The sequence below is a fragment of the Adiantum capillus-veneris genome, chromosome 17, assembly GCF_014529385.1.
Source record: "Adiantum capillus-veneris isolate H3 chromosome 17, ASM1452938v2, whole genome shotgun sequence".
Classification (NCBI taxonomy): domain Eukaryota; kingdom Viridiplantae; phylum Streptophyta; class Polypodiopsida; order Polypodiales; family Pteridaceae; genus Adiantum; species Adiantum capillus-veneris.
In genome coordinates, this window is record NC_140947.1 from 72,090,817 (window position 1) to 72,111,577 (window position 20,761).

At 41.8% G+C, this 20,761-nt stretch overlaps 3 pseudogenes; 2 read left to right on the forward strand and 1 right to left on the reverse strand.

The window, feature by feature from the left end:
* Nucleotides 1–11,096: 11,096 nt before the first annotated feature.
* Nucleotides 11,097–12,053, reverse strand: LOC147437461 (chlorophyll a-b binding protein 7, chloroplastic pseudogene; annotated as a pseudogene).
* A 221-nt stretch (nt 12,054–12,274) lies between these two features.
* On the forward strand, nt 12,275–12,963 carry LOC147437462 (small ribosomal subunit protein eS7 pseudogene; annotated as a pseudogene).
* Nucleotides 12,964–13,878: 915 nt separating this feature from the next.
* On the forward strand, nt 13,879–14,582 carry LOC147437463 (S-adenosylmethionine synthase-like; annotated as a pseudogene).
* Nucleotides 14,583–20,761: the final 6,179 nt, after the last annotated feature.

A 20,761-nucleotide genomic window follows, 5' to 3' on the forward strand; every position in this document is an offset into this window, starting at 1 on the left:
AAGTGGGAAGAGTCAATGCAATCTGAGTATAACTCAATTTTAGCCAGCAAAATTTGGGAACTAACAGAGTTACCTACGGGTAAAAAAAGGCATTGCCATGCAAATGGGTATACATGAAGAATTATATCAGAGATAATCCCAAGCCTAAGTATAAGGGAAGATTGGTTGCTAAAGGGTTCAAGCAAATAAAATGCGTGGATTTTGATGAAATAATTTCTCTGGTGGTCAAGATGACTACATTTCATCTTGTGCTTGGTCTAGTAGCATCAAGGACTTGGAATTGGTCCAAATGGATGTGAAAACCGTGTTTCTTCATGGGGATCTTGAAGAGGATGTTTACATGAAACATTCAGATGTTTTTGTAACATTTAATGTTCTATTAACTTGTGTGTAGCGGAAAATAACATGAACATAGTGAGCATTTCATTAGAATAAACTCCTAATGAGAATAACAAGAGTGCTTGGGTGGAGAGAGCAACAAAAAGTATAACACCTAGTTAGATAGCATGAACAATACTTCAAAAGAGAGATAACTTAAGCAATTGACAACAGTTGAGGACCGGATTTGCAAGGAGCCGGTCCCCCCTCCAAAAGGCTTTGCATTATGGTTTCTCCCATCAAGAGAGACATTTGACAATACAATTCTTTGTGTTCCTTCAATACTAGCTAGTGCAATGTGAAGGAGTACGAGCGGAAGTGAGACGCGATAGAGAGTGCGAGAAGAAGAGCACGACGATATGGTGAACTCGCTCTACTGTAATGTGTTGACCATAGTGAGTTCTTATTAGGTTTTTACAAAAGAATATGTGTACATACCTGGCGGCCCGCCCACTTATCTGGGCGACCACATTGGGCTTTATACCCCAACAACCTCCCACTTAAAGTCCAATGTGGTACTTTAAGTGTGAGAGAAGCTACTATACAAGCTAATATACAAGAGATGTAGAGAAGTGATGTACTACCCTACACCTAACTGCTTGCGAAAATGCGCAAAGCTCTCTGAGGGAAGTTCTTTTGTAAGTAGATCAACAGGATTTTCTGTGTTGTGAACTTTGACAAGCTGAAGTTGCTTATCCTCGAGCATTTCCCTGATGAAATGATACTTCACATCCACATGCTTTGTCTTTGAGTGATAAACTGGATTGCGAGCCAATTGTATAGCACTTTGACTATCACAATATAACACAGGCATCTCTTCTTTCATTCCCAAATCTGTTACTAGTCGATTAAGCCAAATTGATTCTTTGCATGCCTCTAATGCTGCAACATATTCAGCCTCTGTAGTAGACTGAGTAACACAATCTTGTAATCTAGAACGCCATGATACTGCTCCACCAGCCAATGTAAAGACATACCCTGACGTAGACCTTCGGTTGTCTAAGTCACCTGCATAATCTGAGTCTGTAAAACCCTTTACACTTAGCTCCTGACTCCCATAGCATATACGCATACTCTTTGTAGCTTTCAGGTATCTCAATATTCCTTTCACTGCCTCCCAATGTTTCTTGCCTGGGTTTGACATGTATCGACTTACTACTCCCACTGCAAATGCAATGTCTAGGCGAGTAGCAATCATTGCATACATCAAACTACCCACTGCAGACGCATATGGAATCTTATCCATTTCAGCCTGTTCTTCCTCAGACACAGGACAATCTTGTTTGCTAAGTTTCACATATGGTGGCAATGGAACACTCAATGCCTTTCCCTTCTCCATATTGAAATGTTGCAAAACCTTGTCAATATACTCTGTTTGAGATAACCAAATCAACTTCTTTGATCTGTCTCTCTCAATGCGCATACCAAGTATATGACTTGCCTCACCCATGTCTTTCATGTCAAACGATTTTCCCATCTTTGACTTCAAAGCTGAAATTTCTTCCAAGTGCTTGCCAGCAATCAACATGTCATCCACATACAAAATAAGGATCAGCCAACTACCATCCTTAGCCTTCTTTGTATATAGACAGTGATCGAACTCACTACGTTTGTAGCCTTGAGAAAGCATAAACTTGTGGAATTTATGGTACCATGCCCTCGGTGATTGTTTTAAGCCATAAAGACTCTTTAACAACTGGCATACCCAATCTTCCTTGCCTTTCTCAACAAACCCTTCTGGCTGTTGCATGTAAATTTCCACATCTAAATCACCATGCAAGAACGCTGTCTTGACATCCATTTGGTGCAAACCAAATCTAATATGGCAACCAATGCAAGAAAGCATCTTAATGTAGTCATCTTGACCACCGGAGAGAAGACTTCCTCAAATTCAATGCCTTGTTCTTGCTTAAAGCCCTTGGCAACAAGCCTTGCTTTGTACTTTGGCTGACTATCATGAGCGGTGATCTTATACCTGTAAAACCATTTACAGGGTAGAGCCTTTTTGCCCCGTGGTAATTTAACTAGCTTCCATGTCTGGTTTTTATGCAGAGCTGTCATCTCTGACTGCATGGCCAATTGCCAATTCGCGGAGTCCTGCATTTGCACTGCTTCCTTGTAACATGAAGTCTCATTGCAATCAGTCAACATGACATAGTTCATAGATGGAACAAACCTATAAGGAGGTCGCGTGACACGTCCAGATCTACGCACAATAGGTGGCTCAGGCTCAGCCACAACTTGTGGTTCCACTCTATCCTGTCCTTGCTCCTCTTGAGCCCTGACATTTTGTCTTGCACGTGCAGGTCCATCTTCTTGGAAGACAACTCTTCTAATCTCTTCAACCCTCTCTGGTTTAGAATGATATTCGGATTCATTAAAGTGAACATCATTGCTGCGGACAACCTTTCTGGATTCGGGATCCCAAAGTCTGTACCCCATCTCACCAGAATTACCATAGCCTAGAAAGATGCACTTTCTACTCTTTGGCTCAAGTTTGTTCCTAAATTTCTTTCGAACGTGAGTATATGCCTCACAGCCAAAGACTCTGAGATGCTTGTATGAGGGCATTTTGCTTGACCATACCATCTCTGGCACTAAATCCTTCTGCAAAACCTTGCTAGGAGATCTATTTACAAGATGAACAGCTGTTGATACAGCTTCAGCCCAAAACCCATTTGGCAGCTCTGCATTAGACAACATACTTCTGACCTTCTCTTGTATGGTCCTATTCATCCTCTCAGCGACACCATTTTGAGGAGGATTGTAAGGAGCAGTAAGTTCATGTTTTATACCTTTTGACTCACAAAAGTCCTTAAAGTCCTTTGAAACATACTCTCCACCATTGTCAGTGCGTAAGCATTTAAGCTTCTTGCCACTCTGATTCTCCACAAGTGTCACAAACGTTTTGAAAACACTAAACGCTTCATCCTTGTGCTTGAGAAAGTAAACCCATACTTTCCTCGAGTAATCATCTATAAATGTCATAAAGTAAGAAGCTCCCCCTAGAGATAGGTTAGGCATAGGTCCACACAAATCACTATGAACAAGTGCCAACTGTGTATCTCTTCTACTGCTTCTATGCTTATGTGGCTGCTGTGTTTGCTTACCATACAAACAATGTTCACAGAATTCAAAATCATTACATGAAAAGCCAAGAAAATAACCAGAATGAGACAAGATTTCCATTCCCTTCTTGGACATATGTCCTAACCGGCTATGCCACAAAGAAACGTTCGGCTGCTCGGTTACATTGATTACATTTTTAGAGACATTTGATACATAAATCATGTAAAGTCCTCCAGACTTTACTCCATGTGCTACTGTCATAGAACCCTTGGATATCTTCCACATGTTCTATCCAAAAGTGGTGACGTAGCCAGCATCATCAAGTAAACCTGTGCTGATCAAGATCTTTGTAATTATGGGAACATGTCTCACATTCTTCAGCGTGAAAGAAGAGCCATTCTGAAACTTCAATTGAACATCTCCAACACCTAAGATCTCACATGTTTGCCCATTGCCTAGCCGAACATGATCTTTAGTGGTCACATAAGAGGTAAACCACTCCTTGTTTGGAGACACATGAAGTGATGCCCATGAGTCTATAATCCAGTTAGTCAGTGCATTTCCATCAGATGCTGTAAGAAGAGCTGAGTCCATTGTATTCTTCAAGAAGTAGATGTCTCCTGACACTAGACTGTCATCCTCTGCCAGTGTTTGTCACATTTATTTCTTGAATCTTCACTGAGGACTTTTTCTTCTCACCATGGTCTTCAGCTTTCTCTTTGCCTTTTTCTGCTTTCCATTCTCTGCAGTCTCTTTTCATGTGACCCTTCTTGCCACAATGGTAGCATTCTATGTCACTCTTGCCTTTAGCACTACGGGACTTGCTACGAGACTCATTCCTCTTTGCACCTTTGTACTTTTCTTTGGTCCTTCCCCTGACAACTAAGGCTGTTCCTTTGCCTTTGTCCATTGTCTTTCTATTGGTTTCTTCAGTAAGCAGACTTCCTTCTACACCTGCTATGTTCAAACCATCTGGAGGTGCAGAATTACTAAAATCTGTGCAAAAAGTGTCCCAAATTTCCGGCAATGTGATCAACAGGAACATAGCTCTAACAGGTTCATCAAACTTGACACCTTGAGCTGACAACTGACTGTAGATTGTGTTGAATTCATTCAGATGATTGGACATAGGTGTCCCTTCTTTCATCTTCAAGTCAACAAGCTTTTTAAGCCAGTATACCTGTGAAGCTGCACTCTGCTTCTCATAAAGATCACTTAGCTTTAACCATGCTTGATAAGCCGACATCTCGTCTGCTACATTGAAGTAAACACTTTCTGCCAAAGTCAGCATAATGGTAGAAAGTGCCAATTCATCCATTTCGCTCCATTCATCTTCGTCCATATCTTCTGGTTTTATCCCCTTGAGATTTATAGGTTTTATCTGCTTCTTTTGTACCAACACGTGCCAAATCTGCTTCTTCCACAATGGGAAATTGGTTCCATCCAGCTTCTTGATATTGTAAAGAGCAGTGTCCTGTGATCCAGCCATAGCTACGCTTCACAGTATTTTACTTTCCTGGGAAAAATTCGGCAGAGTTTCCCCTGTAAACTAGCCTCTGAACCAATATCAACCTGTCAAATGAACCAAGAAAGCTTCAGATTCTGCAGAAGATTTGGCAGAGTCTCCTTTGTAAAATGGCTCTGGTGTACTAAAAACAGACCAAAAAACAGCTCAAAAAACACTGTCTTTCTGACACTGTAAGCTGCGGGTAAACCTGTCCTACACCTGTACTGTCTCTCATTGTCCTGTCACTATCCTATAAGCATAGAATGCGACAATGCCTCAACGGCAGTAAAGCAAAGATGCAATCCCAACTGTCTAACTCACAGTCAATACATCCTAGCTGCCTATCTAAGGGTGCCCGAGGGATCGCTCCAAGACCTGTATCACCGAAAGGATCTCAACATTCGAGAATCCCCCAGCTCAATAAAACCTCACTCGACCCTCAACAAAGGTTGCAGTAAATCTGACAGTACATAGACTTCCCACAAAGTCATACATCCAGAAATTTCCCACTGTATGCTATAACCGCTGCGGCGGTTGTTTGCTGCGTGACTCACAACCAGCAAACCCTCAACAGACATACATCATCTCTGACAATACATCCCATGTGGAAGTACTTGCAATGTCAGGATGAAATCTAGAATATCAAGCAGCAAACACAAGCTACCTGATGAACTAGTGGATGTCGCCTACAGTCTGTGTGGAAATGCACCCGTGTCGTATGTGATAGGCCTCCAAGAACTGTGAGCCGTCCTTCGATGTGTAGACAGCCACAAATCAACACTCTGGGAGTGTCGATATCCTCAGCACCTGCAGTCGTAGGCCGAAAACCCCAAATTTGCAGAGTCGGATCTGCACCTGTCGAGACCACGTAGTCGAAAATGGCCTGCGCAGACCTTTGTCGAAGCCGAACGGTGGCCGAGATGACCTCAGAATGAAATTCTGACAACACCGAGCCCTTTGGGCACACCCACCAGATTTGGGGCCGTGTCTTCGCTTGTCGAATTTCACTCCAATCTGAGTTGGTGACTCTAGCCTCCTGCAGTGCTGCCCCGAGCCTCGATCTGAGCTCTGATACCAGTTGAAGGAGTACGAGAGGAAGTGCGACGCGAGAGAGAGTGTGTGAGAAGAAGAGCACGACGATATGGTGAACTCGCTCTACTGTAATGTGTAGAGCATAGTGAGTTCTTATTAGGTTTTTACAAAAGAATATGTGTACATACCTGGCGGCCCGCCCACTTACCTGGGCGACCACATTGGGCTTTATACCCCAACACAATGAAGATGGAAACTTCAAGCACTAAGCAAAACACTTATCAAACACAAAATCAATTGCCTCATGGTCTTAGACACAAGACATCACACACATTTGAAGATGGTGAGATCTAGCGGGGTATGAGAGTAGATTGAGAGGAAGGAGTAGTCTTACGAGAAAGATGTACATCTCCTCACATAATCATTCATATTACATGGCTTAGCTTAGTAATTAGCATGGTAGAGGAGATGATAATGCATTGGATCTTGGATCTTGGTTGGATTTGCATCACAAAGCCAAGAGTTATTGGTATAGGCCTCCCTTCTCACAAGCTCCGAGTAGGTGATAAGCTTTCCATTAAAGCCTGAGAAGGAGAGAGAGAGAGAGAGAGAGAGAGAGAGAGAGAGAGAGAGAGAGAGAGAGAGAGAGAGAGAGAGAGAGAGAGAGAGAGAGAGAGAGAGAGAGAGAGAGAGAGAGAGAGAGAGAGAGAGTCTTCTTACTCCACACATAGACATGTGTGAGAGAGTGCAATAATGCTTTGAAAAATCAGCCCCCTCTCTCTCTTGGTCGACCCCTCTTGCTATTTGCTCATGCTTGCACCCTATTGGACCTCCCTAGGCTTAGCCAATGAAATTTAAACAGCATAAGTGATAGCCTTCTGACATGTGTCCCCCTTTACCCTTTTGTGAGAGCTTTAGGTAATTAATTAAAGCAACTAAACTCTCATTGGACCTCTTTGTCTCCTGGCCAATAGGAATCAGGCAAGCCATTGGGCTGCTAAATGCGCATTGGACCCCTTGGGAGACTGTCCAATAGTCTTCTAGAGAGCTTAATTCCTATTGGTTCATTTATTAAGTGTTTTTAAATTAATTAAATTAGGTTTACTCTATCCTAATTCTCATTGGTCCACCTCCATGGCCATCCAATAGGATTTGAGTACACCTTGTGGGCATCTGGGCTAGGGAGCTGACATGTGCCACTCGTTCCCTTTGTGTAAAGGGAGCTTGTGTGTGTGTGTGTGAGAGAGAGAGTTTCTCTCTCATGTCCTACAACTAGGGCTCGCCCCCTCCTATGTAGGGATGCATGAAGACTTTTTGGGACACACACAAAGCATCCAATTTCCCTAATGTTTGGCCTTTGGACACAGCCTTTGAATTTTGGAACCTTAGAATTTTAGAAGTCTTAATGGGATGAACCTTAGGGTCTTTTAAGCCCACTTTTTCACATTGCTCTTTTGCAGATGCACCCCCCCCCCCCCTTTGGATCCCTATTTTCCGTCCTTTGGATCCCTACTGTGGCCGGCGGTCTGCCAGCTTAACCAATATTCTAGCTTTTTTTCCCCTGCCACTTCCCCATATTAAATGATCAGTTTAACATGAGAAAATCATTTAGGAGAATTAGATATTAGTTATTATGACATTACCTCTCTCTTGAAATCATAGTCGTTCTCGACTATGAGGTAGAGACGATAAAGCATATTCATTAATCCTTTTGCTAGAGGGTAGAGGTAGAGACGATAAAGCATATTCATTAATCCTTTTGCTAGAGGGTAGAGGATCCTTATGTTACCCTATGACATCCTTCCAGAATGGATGACTAGTCCATTTGGCGCTTGAGAGCCTAAGCTATCGCAAGCATGTTTGCACATTAGTCGTATCAATCTTCCATAGTACAGTGATAAGCTCTACTTGGTGTTTGGGAGACGTCATTTCCACAAACATGATCTAAGCATGCATACTACTTCACATTTGTGCACAATAAAGAAAAAGAGAGTCTTATAAGACAAAAACTTTGTTCAGTTTTAGCATTTGTACATTTGCTTACTCTAGGGAAGCATTGTTAGCATTGACAAGGTTTAGGTTATCCTTTAGTTGTATGCCTTGCATCCATCTAGCATCTTCAAAAGGATAATTCTTAAACTTAATAAGATATTGTCGGATAGTCTTACCACCTCTTAGTACCTTGTCTTCATGTCAAAGAATGGACTCTGGCTGCAGCACCTCTTCTTGGTCCTTGATCTTCGGTGGGTCTTCAATAGTTGGTTCTTGTGGTGGCTCTTCTTTGTAAGGCTTTAGAAGACTCACATGGAAAGCATTGTGTATGAGCCAATGGCTGGGCAAGTTGAGTTGATAGGCCATCTTATTGATTGGGCTAAGAATCTGGAAGGGACCATAGAAACTTTTTGCTAACTTAGCATAGTACTTTGGTGCTGCGTTGCATTTGTTCAATTGAATAATGTAGTTTATATCGAATAACTTTGTCATTATTTGCGTATTATCATAAAATACGTGGTATTATCGAATAATTTATAATTTATCAATCGATAAGATATCAATTGATAGCTTATCGATCGATACGCTAGATTTTTATAAAAAAACACACGTCGTTGTTCAATACATTTTCGATCGATTTCAATTTTGGAGCTTTCTAGTTGTCTACAACTCACACTCTCTACCTCATACTCTCAAGCAGGTCAACTTCGCATACTGGTAAGCATCTTTTCTCTTTAGATTCGTGTTTTTTTTTAATTAAAAAAATGACTTTCATGTGATTATATTACTGTATGTGTCTGTGATACGCCTTCGGGCCCTCAGTCACATAACAGTTTAAAATTTAGGCTATACAAATTACTATGGCTTGTCTGATTTTATATCTTACTTCCATAGTAATCTATAAAAAAATTAGAAAACATTGACTCTTGCTCTGATATGCTTTGCAACACTCTTACTTGAGTCAATGTTTTAGGAATTTAGATAACACCATACATTGTTTTGATATGCTCGTCGACACTCATACTTTGTACGATGTTTTAGGAGACCATTAGATAGCTATACACGTTTCAATATACGTACTCACATATATTGATGAGAAGTTTGGATTTTTTGGTTTTTTGTTTTAGCTTCTACGCACATCATGGGTAGTACACGCAAGATAACAAAATTTGAGCGCAAATATGTTGAAGAATTTGTATGCACTCATCTTTATGGATAACGAAGTGATCGCCTCCAAGAAGTCTTGCAAGAGTCCTCATACAAATCATTTTCGGATGAGTTATGTAGTGCTTCATATGCATCACTAGTTGCAAAATTTTGTGGTGCTTCAGGGGGAGGAATCCCAATCCTCGAGCAAGTACTTCCGAACGGACAAGAAACCAAGCGAGCATAAGCAATGAAAAAGATTAGACCAATATCTCAATAGTTACTCTATAGAGTATAGTGTAACAAAGTAACCGTGTTGCATCTCAGATAGTCTCAAACAAAAGAGCCATACTCTTCCTTTAATGTGTTTACACACACATTGATAAACAATCATATCTGCTTCTGAACCATCTTGTTGAGAATATTCCAAAACTCTATTTGTGCAAACTTATTCTCCATGGTAAATTCACATGTTGCAATTGTCATAAGTTCGTGCACAAATAGATCAAAAGATGGTAACTCAAACGCCACATGTCCATCATAATGCATAGGTAGCTCTTGAACTTGAATGATATCCTTCGCTTGCTTGAGTGCCATGTGTAGGCTGCTTTGTGAAGGCATTGCATGTAGTATACCAACTACTCTGTAGGGACCATCGGACTATTACTAGTGTGTCCTTCACTCCAATGCCTTGTGTGCTTTCAATAGCAATGAGAACCTTCTAGAATTGACATTCGCCACGATTGAGAAGGGAGATTTGTTCAGCACTAGCAAGTTCAGTAGCCTTTATCTTCACCTGCTCTCCCATTAGAGTTAATGGATGAAAATTGAATGCATTAGTTATTTCATAATGTTGTATCACAAAAGAGATAGAAAGTGCATAGATGTTATCGTCAAACATAAGAACTATCTTGTGGCCACATTGTCATCCATAAATGGTAGCAGAGAGGGAGTTATGAAACCTTTTGCTGATTTGAGACAGGCAAGAAAAAAGGAAGCAAACGGGTGTGTGTGTGTGTGTGTGCATGTGTGCGAGAGAGAAAGAGAGACAAAGAGGGAGAATTGATACTGCAACGCGGGCCCCTCTCTTGGATTGCCTGCTTCCTCTTCGTTGTGGATCTCTCTCTCTCTCTCTCTCTCTCTCTCTCTCTCTCTCTCTCTCTCTCTCTCTCTCTCTCTCTCTCTCTCTCTCTCTCTCTCTCTCTCTCTCGCTTTTTTTTTAAAAACATTCAAGCCAGACTTCATTATCTTTATTAACTGGGATAGATGAAGGGCTCGAATGAGAGGCATTTGGTCAGAGAACAATGGAAAACTTTTGATGTAGATAACAACCAGAAAAGGCATGTCCAGTAATCGAAACTGACTCATACCCTCAAGGTAATGCAATGAAACATGACGCAAGTAAATTGACAAAATAGGAGCAGGCACAATTTACACGACAAAATAGGACCTTCCAACCAAATAAAAGGTTTGTACAAACTTCTCAATTGGCATACAAAGGAAGTGAGTGTCAATATCTGCTCCAAGTGATGGAGGTACAATGATCATCGTTCACTTGGTCAAGAAAGCCGAGAAAACGGTGTTGTGGCCAAGGTCGAAAAGATGGGCAGTAAGGTTGTCAATGGGGTCAGTGCCCGTGTAGAATGCTTGGAACCAAGCACCCATAACGAACAACATACACAAGAAGTTTGGACAAATTCTCACAATAATTCTCACATTGTGACTTACCTCAACATCATGAGCTTCTATGAGGGAAGCACCACATACCTAGCTAGGTACGAGTGGGGGCAGGGGACCGCCCGCCCGGTGGGGGGGCCGGTGGTCCCCTGCCCCCAATTGTACCTAGCTAGGTATGTGGTGCCTCTTGAGCAAAAGTTCATGATGTGATGCATTGTATGAAAAACATTAAATAGACTACATTTTCCTACATTAGAAAATTTCTAAATCTTCTTGTGATAGCGACTCCGCCATTCTACATCTCCTTAATCCTAAGCTCCTTGATCTTCTCAGGAGAACCAGAGCCCCAGCCAAGAGGGTCGAACCAGAAGCCACCGGGATATCCAACATCTGTGCCTGTTACCTTGTTGTTGGTGAAGATGGGATCAGTATTCACTGATCCTGGAGTAATGATGTCTACCCATCTTCGGTCCTCAACCCAACCTAAGAATATAAGCTCCACTACGAAGAGGGTAGTCGTATCTGTGAAATACTCGGCCTCTCCAGCTGAGTACCAGGAATTCCTTGTGGGTGTTCATGCTCATAACCAGCATGCATAATTATGGTTAAACTGTGGCTGTACATCCATTAGAATGGATACACCTTGCATATGGTATGCGAATGGCTCTAGAGGGGCATGTGGTTGAGGGAGGAAGGGTTCCACATTGCAGGGATGAGAAACCAACACTCGTTCACACCATGTGCATTGCAGCTAGAACCAGTGGCAGAATGCGTAAGGAGCTCTCCAGGGTAGCTCGGATACGCCCCCTTCCCAAAAATGCCAGTGCATGCTGAGACCGCCTCCAGTGGGTCGGCAGCATCTCCCTGGTAGTAGCCTGTATTGAAAGGGTTGGTTGCAGCTCCGACGATGACAGTTGCCAGACTGATGATCATGCCATCAATGCCAATGTCCAAATTTGGGGCTTGGAACGGGGGTGTCTGAGGTCCGAAATCGGCATTCGCAAAGGGCCAAGCACATTGCCTTGGACAAAGTCCCCAGGCATCCATTAAGCCATTCCAGAGGAGTGCTGCCAAGGAACCCCAAAGACCTGTCAGCTGCTGCCGCCAAAACGGTGAGGGCCCTCTTTGATGACACAAACGTAGCTGCTGCGGGTGCAGCTCGCAATGCTCGTCTGGACACAAAGGAGCTCTTGCTCACGCAGGACGCTGCCACAGTTGTGAGGCTGCTAGAGGAGCACACCGTGGATGCCATAGCCACAAGCTCGTGGTAATAGATTGCAGTTGCTGATCTTTCTTCTGGGCTGCTACCTCGCAATCACAATCTGTTGGGCGTCCACAAGAACTCTCTCTCTCTCTCTCTCTCTCTCACACACACACACACACACACAAAACTCAACTCTCTCAAAGAGCGCGCGCCGGCGCACGCTCTTTGAGAGAGTTTTTTTTAGAGAGAGAGAGAGAGAGGGGGGGGAAGCGAAGTAGCATCCACACTCTTGCGCTCTCTGCACAGAGAACTGCAAGGATCCGTCGCCATGTATACTGCTCGGAGGAATATCCACAAGGAGAAGGGGCTGGAGCCAGATGATTTTGAGGAGTCCGTTGCTCAGGCTCTTTTCGATCTAGAGAACTCAAACCAGGAATTGAAGAGTGACCTGCGAGACCTTTTTATCAACTCTGCCAAGCAAGTTGATATTTCAGGAAGCCGAAAGGCTGTTATCATCCACGTGCCTTACAGGCTCCACAAAGCCTTCCGAAAAATTCACCCTCGTCTTGTCCGGGAGTTGGAGAAGAAGTTCAGTGGGAAGGATGTTATTATGATTGCCACTAGACATATTTTGAGGCCTCCAAAGAAAGGGACGGCTGTAGCTCGCCCTCGTAATAGTACACTAACAACTGTTCATGAAGCTATTCTCGAAGATTTGGTGTACCCGGCTGAGATTGTAAGAAAGCGAGTATGCTTCCGTTTGGATGGTTCAAGAATCATGCAGGTGTATTTAGATCCAAAGGAAAGGAACAACACTGAGTACAAGTTGGAAACATTCAACGGAGTTTATGAGAAGCTAACTGGCAAGGAAGTAGTGTTTGAGTACCCAGTGCAAGAGTCTGCATCAGAATGCATCGAGGCGGCTTGTCTGGGTGTGATTTAGAATCCCACCCGAATTGAAGTGTACCAGAGGCCTCAATGTTGAGGCAAAAAGTTTTGTAGATCAGAGGGAACCATTTCTCAAATTTCTTTTGGGAGAGAGAGAGAGAGAGAGAGAGAGAGAGAGAGAGAGAGAGAGAGAGAGAGAGAGAGAGAGAGAGAGAGAGAGAGACTCTCAACACACGCGGGGCAAGCGGGCACTCACGAGCAGCCATGGTGACTCTGCGAGAAGTGCGATGGCAAGTGCATGATCCGGCGCACGCTCTTTGAGAGAGTTTTTTTAGAGAGAGAGAGAGAGAGAGAGAGAGAGAGAGAGAGACTCTCAACACACGCGGGACAAGCGGGCACTCACAAGTAGCCATGGTGACTCTGCAGAAGTGCGATGGCAAGTGCGTGATTCAATTCGTATGTGCGTCCCCGTGCACAGTGGCATGCGGTCATGGAGGCAGGGATTGCGCAGTGAGGAAAAGGTGTTGTGCACACGATGAGGGCCGTGGGTTCATCAGCTAATGGAGGCAGCGTGGTAATCCTGACAGATGAGGAAAGAGGGTACTGACAATCGCTAGCCCTATAGCTATATATATATATATATATATATATATATATATATATATATATATATATATATATATATATATATGTATGTATATATATATATATATATATATATATATAGAGAGAGAGAGAGAGAGAGAGAGAGGCTTCACCGAATGTGAGAAGCAGCTTCAGCCTTCCAAGATTGTTTAGAGGCTACTTCCAGGACCTTGATGCATAGAAACCCTAAAAGATGTCTACTTTTATCTTCACCTCGGAGTCGATGAATGAGGGACATCTAGACAAGCTATGGGATCAAGTGTCTAAGGCAGTGTTGGATGCATGCCTACAAGAGGATCAAGAGAGTAAGGTGGCTTGTGAGATGTGCACCAAGGCTAACATGGTTATGATCTTTGGGGAGATTACCACCAACTATGGTAGATATTAACTATGAGAAGATTTGGGACAGTTGTCGCTGGGAAATTGATTTGTGTTAGAGGATGTGGGTATTGATGCTGATCATTGCAAGGTTTTGGTTAACATCAAATAGTAGAGCCCAGACATTTCTCAAGGTGTACATGGACATTTCACAAAAATAAGGACGAGGAGGTTGGTGCAAGAGATCAAGGGCATATGTTTGGTTATTCTACTGATGAGACTGATAAGGAGCTTATGCCCCTCGGCCATGTCCTGGCTACCAAACTAGGTGCCATGCTCATAGAGGTAAGAAAGAATGGAACTTATGCATGGTTGCCCAAACGGAAAAACTCAAGTAGCAGTTGAATACAAGAATGAAATGGTGCCATCAATGCCATGGTTCCCATCATAGTCATATGGTCTCGATCTCTATGCAACACAATGAAAATAGTTACCAATGTCAAGATTGCCACTGATCTAAAGGAGCATGTTATCAAGTCTGTGATACCTGAGAAGTACCTGGATGAGAAGACCATCTTCCATCTAAATCATTTTGGAAGGTTTGTGATTGGGGGGCCACAAGGTGATGTTGGCCTAGCAAGAAGGAAGATAATTATTGATACATATGGTGGTTGGGGAGCTCATGGCGGAGGTGTTTTCTTAGGCAAAGACAAGGTGGATATATAGAAAGTAGACCCTACATTGTGAGGCAGGCTGCCAAAGAGTTTTGTAGCATTTGGTCTTGCACGCCAATGCTGATTCAAAGATTCTGGACATAATCAAGTTTCCTCATCCCTGCCCTTACAACTAGTATTCTCCTCCTCTGTAAGGAGTGTGGAGAAGAAGCTGTTGTATTGATGCTCTTGCTAAATTCTTCTGAGATGTAGGTATTCCATCCTCATTGCATTTGCATAAAACTTCTGGAGAGGCATCAGTTTGTCAGACATAATATAACATCAACTAAATAATCAAAGTGTAGAATAACATTTCAAGAACTCATCATTTGCCCTCCCATTACCAGCATATAAAATCATGCACAAGAGCACCCACGCACACAGAATCCCTCTTGGTATGATCTCTATCAACTTTAATGATTTTCGCCGAGAAGAGTGTCGCATTTTGGTCGCAATGACCTTGATTTCACCTAGGAAGTAGTTAAGCCTTTGAAGTTGAGAAGGCTTTAGATAGCCCTTAAAACTTGCCTTATATTTATTTAGTTTGAGTGGCACATTGGTATCACTACTACTAAACTGATTCATATACATAAATTCATTTTATTGTGTGTGTGTGTGTGTGTGTGTGTGTGTGTGTGTGTGTGTGAGTGAGTGAGAGAGAGAGAGAGAGAGAGAGAGAGAGAGAGAGAGAGAGAGAGAGAGAGAGAGAGAGAGAGAGAGACTATTCAAAGGGAAAGGAGTTTTGCACAGGATGAGGGCCGTGGGTTCCGCAAATGGAGAAAATTGTAGGCGTAGTTTAGCATGAGAAGCTCGAATGAGGCAAGAGCATACCTAAATGGGCATCTAGGGTGACATTTATATCAACAACCATGTAGCTACACACACACACACACACACACACACACACACACACACACACACAGTATATTCAAAGGGAGAGGTGTTTTGCAATGGATGAGGGCTGCGAGTTCCCAAAAGATGGAGGACAGTGTGGGTGTAGTTCACCATGAGAATCTTGAGATGCCAGGATGAGGCAAGAGCAGGCCTCAACAACTAGCTGGGTTTTTTATTGTTGTGACGACAACCCTATGGCTAGAGAGAAAGAGAAAGAGAGACTATTTGAAGTGACCCCCCAAAAATCCAGCTTTCCATGGTTTCACACCAACGTCTTGGACTAAAGCCGGTAGATGGCCACGGGGTTATGGAGCCTTGCCCTCTTCCTCTTCATCCTCTTATTTCCTGCCTTCTCCATGCAACAAGATGTCCTCTACATCCAGTGCATGTGCAATACCACCACCGCACTTAGTAGCATCACGTTCGTAAGGAATTTGTGCACAGTTCTATGCAATTTCACCTCATTGCAAGGCAGCAAGTATGGTGCAGAAGCTGTCACCGGAGATCTAAAAGTCGCCATGGAAATCTTGGCACTGTGGTTCTCATAGCATATAATTGATTCCTATTGTATGGATAATTTCTTGCAACTAAATCCCTTGAGCTTGTTTGGTGGAACTTGCTCGGTTGTTGCCTTGCTCAGAAATATTCGCTCGCCATTCGGTAGGACTCCTTCAGGGGGGTTGAAGTCCTTACAGGTGGTCAGTTGGGCCACGGCGTGAGTCGAATCATAGGGCAAGTTTGCAAAGTTGCAAAAACCCTTAATAAGAAAATTAAAAGGGAAGTCTGGCTTCATGGACCGCATGAAGGAAGTAGAAGTCCTCCACAGAATCATGAAGCAACAGGGAAAGAGACCAAGGATCGAAGAAGAGCCCAAGGATGTACGTGAAGTGCCTGTCGCTTTGGAAGTACCAATCTCTAGCAATGATCCAATGCCACCCAACATGGGAAGTTTAGACCCAAGCAACCTCCTCATCATGTGCATGGCTTGCATTGAATTTCCACAAATGGCAAGCATTGGAGAAGGTAGATTTCGCATGGTCACAAAGGTTAAAGTCAACCATGAAACCTTCACAAATGAATTTTACATTGGCAAGCTAAGCAATGGTGATGGCCAGAAGAGTGCCAATGACATAGTGCTGCATGAGGCCACAATTATGAATATCACTTATAGTGGAATCATTGCTGCTTTGGGATTGGCAAGACACTCCACACGAGCACCCACCCTCATCTTCAAGATGTGGAATGGTGGAAACCCTCGATCGCTGGATAGAGAGACTCTAAAAGGAGGGGAATAATGTGTCCATGAGCAAGGGTTTTAGAGACACCGAGGGGACCGTTCAAGGCATCAAGAAGAATATATGGCCTACAATTAATGGAATTCTTCGAACGTTCATCTTTTTGCATGCAAATAACATCACTCACAATGATGTTCATGGGAGTAATATCTTGCTGCATTTTGGATGGGCTAGAGTATATGTAGGCGTATGTGATTGGGGTAGTGCAACCTTGTTCCCCATAGAGAAGACATTTCCAAAGTTTCCAGATCTTCTCCCATCCCCAAGGTAAGCCTAGAGCAAGCGATATTGGTTGGTGGCTCCCAAAAGTATATCGACAAATCCTCCAGTCTTCACGTGCAGCCAAGATATCTACTCCCTTTGTAAATACATTCAAGAACTCCTTAAATATTTACCTAAGGATGATGACACTAATTATATAGCTTTTCTCAAACGATTTCAGGAAGTCTTGCAGACTTGTGTATCTACCAATCCCACCCAGTGCAAGTCCTCACATGATCTCCTCAGCATGTTACAAGGCATTAAGTATGTTGGTCGAGATAGTGCATTGTTGAGGCCATCCAATGATTGAAATTTGAAATCATACCTTATAATATGAAAATCTGTCTATACTTTGCAATGACACAGTTTTGTCTTGTCTCATGTCCATAGATTTGAAATCTCATGCTATTTTATTACATTGTTGTGTTAAATTGATGAGAGAGATGTGAATTTTAAAATTGTGTGAATGTTAACATTGATTGTAGTTTTTTAATCAATGTGTATCTATTTTTCGATCTAATTATTTATTGTCGGTGTGATTCAACAAGAAATGGCAGCCCCATATGCTCCTCCCAATGTCGACGGTGAGCTTGATCACGAAGAGTCTTAACGCATCCTCAGAGAGGAGAGCATGCATCACAGGGCTCAAGACCACTCCTCATTCTTTGTTGAGGCCGCGGAGCCCAAAGGTTTGGAGGGCAAACAATGAAATTGGAAGACGTATGCAAGTGTTGTCCCTCTTTTTTTGTGAAAGATGTACTGTTCTAGAGGTTAGGTCGTGCAAAGGCAATGGCACCATTGAAAATCTCAGATTTGCAACGCAAAGGGCTCGTGCGTGTGGTTCTCCTACGCTTCATCCAAAGGAGCGTAGTCTACCTAACAATAATCAAGTTGCCATATACTTCATCCAGCAAGTCTTTGTGGGGTGCAAGATATAATGAAGAAGCGCGTCCTTTGGATAGACCATCCTTTCAACGCTAGTGTCGGAATTGGAAGAGCTAAAGAAAGGGCACAAGCGCATCGTGGGGAGGCTAATCCATCTACACAAAAGAGGCTAGTTGTGCTCCTAGCAGATGAGCATGAACAAATTGTCAATATTGTGTCTCAAGGGGCTACTTTAGCCAGCCAAGGAGAGAGCATTTTCTCTCTACAAGAGAAGTTGGAAGCCAAAGAAGAAGAAGAAGTAGTTGTTTTAAAGAGAAAGCTTGCCAGATACGAAGCACAGTACGGTCCTCTCTCTCCCATGCCTGAGTAGGCAGGACCAAGTCACGAGGCAGATATTCAAGAAATGGTGGATATACTTGAGGCAGCATTGAACGCAGATCTTGAAGAAGTGGTGGATATCACAATATCTTAACTAGTCCTATAAAAAATTAGCCACTTTTGTGGCTTTTGGAGACTTTTGTAAAATATTTTCTAGCACTATGTTAATCATCTAAATAGAAAATGGTTTCAAAGAGTTATGACCAACATTCAATATGAGTTGATAAAAATTAGTACATAGCTAATGAAGGTCTAAAGGTGTCTTTTCGTTGCTATTCTCTACAATTATTTTATGCGGATGGATAATTTTTTAATAGTTTCTTTTGAAAATAAATCAAATCATTTCTAAGCAGGTCCAAACTTCTTTGAAAATTCCCTCAGTAGGTATGTGATAGATATACCAAGCTTTTTTAACCCATATACAAAGACTGTCGACATTTTTTACTTCTCAAACTTAAGTAGTAAAGTGCAGTTTTACATAAAATTTGCTAATTTTAGAAAAGTAATTTTTTTAAAAAAATTTCATGTAAATTGTGTATTTAGAAACTTTTTTCATATTTTGAATCGATAATTAAGAAGTTTCATATTATTTTGATGTCATATACAAAAGTTATGTTTCATTTACTAAAAAACTGATGGGAGCCATTTTTATGGCTATAGCTAGTTTTGTGGCTCATTACAAGTCTAGTGTTAAAGACATTGTAGACTGTAGTTGAAAGTTTTAATGGAAATTTATCCCGTCCTTTTCTGAGATGCATTGTATTCTCTCTATGTTTATGGCAATGAATTGTTTTGGAGTTGCTAATTGATGACTTTGTGAGTCAAGCAATGTCTTTTTATTTGATTGCCAAGAAATTTCCTCAATATTTATGTTTATGCAAATTCTCTTCAATACTTGACTTTATTGCTACTAAATAAAAAAAGTGAGATATATAGCTTAATAGGGAGCTACAGTGAGAAAAAGTGAGATACATTCTCATGAAAGATGTTTACATTTCGCCATCTATCACATTGAAGGTCCTTGGTTAGCTCGCATGTCTTCTTGATCTACACTCACTTCTTCTATGTTGGCAGCAGATGACGCACCTGTCATACCCTTCTATCTCTTAGGAAGAAGTCCTGCATGTTTGCATTAATTCTTTACATACCCTGCAAAATGGACCCATATGTCATTAGGTGGTGCTCCACATTCTTTCACATTGGGATTAGCGCCGAATAGATGTTCTTTGATGCGAGTTGCATTGCGTGGCACGTTATGCCCACAATGTTTGCATTCCAAAAACAAAATTGTTTTGCCTCTCTCATTTTCCTCCACATACGACCACTCTTTTCCTTGCACCATGCTTTCTGACTTCAACAAAATATATCCTACAATCAATAGATACACTATGATTATAAATTTTCACCATAATAGCACGCAATGAGAAAGATAAAAGGTTATAGATATGATTTTCTAGATTAAAATGATGAATGAATAGTGTTAAGATAATATTTTAGGGAAGATCACCAATGGATATATCATTCTTGGTTACTAGGTGGTAAAGAGCGTTTGCTCAAGACAACCTAGATGAGTGATGGAGTCATCTCACATTGCACTATCTATGTCTCTTGGAGGTAGGAGATACTGCTCAAACACAACCAATCGACCCTACAATAACTGAGTCTCTAATTTCTATATCAACATAGAGGTAAGAGCATGAGCTCAATAACATCCATGTGATTCCCAAGTACTATGCATGACTAATATTCACTAGGAGGTAAGAGATTTTACTCAATCACAACCTAGTGAATTCTATAGGTAATCCACCATATTCACTTAAAGGTAAGAGCATAAGCTTGATAACAACCAAGTGAATCCTACTTCATACCTTAAACCTCACTTGGAAGTAAGAGAATGATCTCATAACAACCAAGAGGCACTAAGTGGACCTATTCTATGCAACCAAGTGAATCCTACTTCATACCTTAACACTAGAATGGTAACAGAACACTTTTATGTCCTTGGACACTTTTGTGTCCTGTTAAGTGACCATTTTGCTTGAATTATTTGAAGAGTATGAGAATGGATTTCTAGGTGCTATATATCCACAAAGTTGCCTTATGAGCTGAAAAAAACTTAGAACTTTTTTTGGAGTATCGATCTCACCATTAACCTTACTCTTGCACAACATTTTTGAACCTAAACTGTGTGAAAAAACGGGTCCTGTTTTTGGCTTTTTTTCAATTTTCGGTAACTATACCACTCTAAACTTCATGTTTGTGAGGTTTAGATGGCTAGAGGTTAGGCCTTCATAGTTCTCAACATGTTTTGATGCTTGTAGGGAGAGCTAAGTGTTAAAATTGAAAGTTATGACCAATTTACAAGAATTGCATAATCCTGTTTTTCTGGCCAAAATTAGCACTTTTATGATTTTTTTGGGGGCTTTCTTGATATCCAAATTCCATTTTGATTGTGTAAGTGTAATATATAACATAAAGA